The sequence below is a fragment of the Saccopteryx leptura genome, chromosome 4 (assembly GCF_036850995.1).
Source record: "Saccopteryx leptura isolate mSacLep1 chromosome 4, mSacLep1_pri_phased_curated, whole genome shotgun sequence".
Taxonomy (NCBI): domain Eukaryota; kingdom Metazoa; phylum Chordata; class Mammalia; order Chiroptera; family Emballonuridae; genus Saccopteryx; species Saccopteryx leptura.
The window spans coordinates 216,751,980-216,755,140 of record NC_089506.1 but is presented as its reverse complement, the minus strand read 5'-3'; the positions used below and the strand labels follow the sequence as shown (position 1 = coordinate 216,755,140).

The 3,161-nt window shown below is 46.5% G+C and overlaps 1 pseudogene; it reads left to right on the top strand.

Moving 5' to 3' along the window:
• Positions 1 to 310: 310 nt before the first annotated feature.
• Positions 311 to 3,081, top strand: LOC136403376 (T-complex protein 1 subunit zeta-like; annotated as a pseudogene).
• The last annotated feature ends 80 nt before the right edge of the window (positions 3,082 to 3,161 follow it).

Genomic DNA, 3,161 nt, shown 5'->3' with positions numbered 1-3,161 from the left:
TTCATGCTTGTGCCGTTTTTCTCTTTGAAAAGAAAAAGATGGTTGTAACAGTAATCCAGCCCACTTTGGAGTGGACACAGGAGAGTGCAAAGACAGCATTTCAGCGGGTTTCCACCCGAACTTTCAGGCTGTTCATTCATTCCCTCGTTGTATGAAGCAGTCTGTATCCATTTGTCTCCAGCATGTAAGTTTCAAACAGGCAGAGGAGCTGAAAGACTCTGCAGTGAGTACCCCCCCTGGGTCCTACAAGAACCATTTTCTCCAGCTGTGTCAACTTGGGTCCCCCAGTCCGACTCGACTCGTTTCTGTAATGCACTTCAAAGTAGGAGGCTGGGAGCCAGCTGTGGCCATTCTTCACGCCGGTCTCTCACTCTCCTGCTGGGTCAGCTGTGCAGGCAGCTAAGGCCTCAAGCCCCCATGCGGGGGTGCCCCGAGCACGGGCAGCCTGGGCAGTCCTCAGCGTGGGCTGGGGGCTGCAGAACATTCTGAGGGCTACCTCGGGGCCGAGAGGCACCATGAAGATGCTTGTTCTAGTGCCGGAGACGTCAAGCTTACTAAAGATGGCCATGTGCTGCTTCATGAAATGCAAACTCAGCCGCCTCCTTAATAGCCAAAGGAGCAACAGTCCAGGAGGCGGCACGGGTGATGGTGCCCACTTTCAATTCCCTGATCGTTGGAGAAGCGCTGAAATGGGCCGATCTCTACGTTTCTGGAGGTCTTCATCCCGGAATAATCAGAGAAGGATTTGAAGCTGCAAAGGAAAAGGCACTTCAGTTTCTAGAACAAGTCAAAGTAAGCAGAGAGACGAACAGGGAAACACTCCTAGATGTGGCCAGAACATCCTTAGGTACTCAAGTTCATGCCGACCTCGCTGGCGTCCTAGCGGAGGCTGTAGTGGACTGCACTTTGACAGTTACAAACCGAGACAAACCTGTTGACCTCTTCATGGTTGAGATCACGGAGCTGAAACAAATCTGAAACCAATACAAGCTTAATCAGAGGTCTCATTTCAGACCACAGGGCATGGCATCCTGATACAAAAAAAAAAATGGGAGATGCATACATCCTCACATGCAATGTGCCATTAGAATATGAAAAAACAAGTGAATTCTGGATTTTTTTACAAGAGGGCAGAAGAGAGAAATTTCTAAAAACAATCTTGAAGATAGAGTTTTAAAAATAATAGAATGGAAAGAAAGTCTAATGACTCAGATAAAAAGGATTTGTTATTTATCAAAAGGGAATTAACTCATTTTCTCTTGATGCCCTTGCAAAAGAAGGCACAGAGCTACAAGGAGAAATATGGAAGCCCTGGCTGGGTTTCTCAGTGGTTAGAGTATCATCCCAATATGCCAAGATTGTGGGTTCAATCCCCAGTCAAGGCACATACAAGAATCAGCCAGTGAGTGCATAAATAAGTGAAACAACAAATCGATGTTTCTCTCTCCCTCTGTCTCCCTCTCCCTCTCTCCCTAACATCAAATCAATCAAATAAAAATAAATCAAAATATAAAATACATTTAAATGATTCAAAAAATAAAATACAGGCCCTGACCAGTTGGCTCAGCAGTAGAGCGTCAGCCTGGCATTTAGAAGTCCCGGGTTTGATTCCCGGCCAGGGCATACAGGAGAAGCACCCATCTGTTTCTCTACCCTTCCCCTTCTCCTTTCTATCTCTTCCCCTCCCACAGCCAAGGCTCCATTGGAGCAAAGTTGGCCCGGGCACTGAAGATGGCTCCATGGCCTCTGCCTCAGATGCTAGAATGGCTCCAGTTACAATGGAGTGACGCCCCAGATGGGCAGAGCATTGCCCCCTGGTGGGCATGCCGGGTGGATCCCAGTCAGGCGCATGCGGGAATCTGTCTCTCTACCTCCCTGCTTCTCACTCCAGAAAAAAATAAAATACATTAATAAAAAATAGAAAAGGATAAAGAAGCAAATAAGAACACTGTTCTGGAGAAATATGAAAAGGTTGACTCTTGTAGTGGGGTAGCTCTAAATTCTTTAAATTACCTAACTTCTGATTGGGACATGTAGGACTTGTCTGTGAGTATACACTGAGAGAAGAGAAGTTCCCCTTTATTAAGAAATGTAACAATCCTTGGTCTGTCACGTTCAAAAGACCAAATGAGCACACATTCACTGAAGTCAAAGATACAATAAGATGGCTGGAGGGCCAGTAACAATGCTATTGAAAATACATGTTTTTCATTATGATCTGGCCTGTGGTGGTGCAGTGGATAAAGTGTCAACCCAACACGCCGAGGTTGCTGGTTTGAAACCCTGGACTTGCCCAGTCAAGGTACATATGACAAGCAATCAATGAACAATGAAAGTGAAGCAACTTCTCGCTCCACACCCCCCTCTCTCTGTAAAGTTAATAAATAAAATATTTTTTAAAATATTGATGATGGCGCCTGACCAGGCGGTGGCACAGTAGATAGAGCATCGGACTGGGATGCGGAAGGATCCAGGTTCGAGACCCCAAGGTCGCCAGCTTGAGCGCGGGCTCATCTGGTTTGAGCAAAATGCTCACCGGCTTGGACCTAAGGTCGCTGGCTCTAGCAAGGGGTTACTTGGTCTGCTGAAGGCCCGCGGTCAAGGCACGTATGAGAAAGCAATCAATGAACAACTAAGAAGTCGCAACGTGCAAGGAGAAACTAATGATTGATGCTTCTCATCTTTCTCCGTTCCTGTCTGTCTGTCCCTGTCTATCTCTGCCTCTGTAAAAAAATAAACAAACAAAAATAAATAAAATAAAATATTGATGATGGCTGTGTAGTTCCAGGTGCTGGTGCAGGGGAATTGGCAATGGCAAAAGCCCTGATTTAATATGAGGCCAGTGTATAGGGCAGGGCTCAACCTGGAGTTCAGGCATTTGCTGATGCTCATTTGCCCATTATTCCCAAGGTTCTTGCTCAGAATTCTGGTTTTGATCTTCAGGAACACTAGTTAGATTTCAAGCAGAACACTCAGAGTCAGGTCAACTTGGGCATGGACTTGAACACAGGTGAGCAAATGGTAGCAGCAGAAGTAGGCATACGGAGTAGCTGTTGTGTAAAGAAACAAGCTCTGGCCTGACCAGGCGGTGGCACAGTGGTTAGAGCATCAGACTGAGATGCAGAGGACCCAGGATCAAAAAAACCCCCAAGGTCACCAGC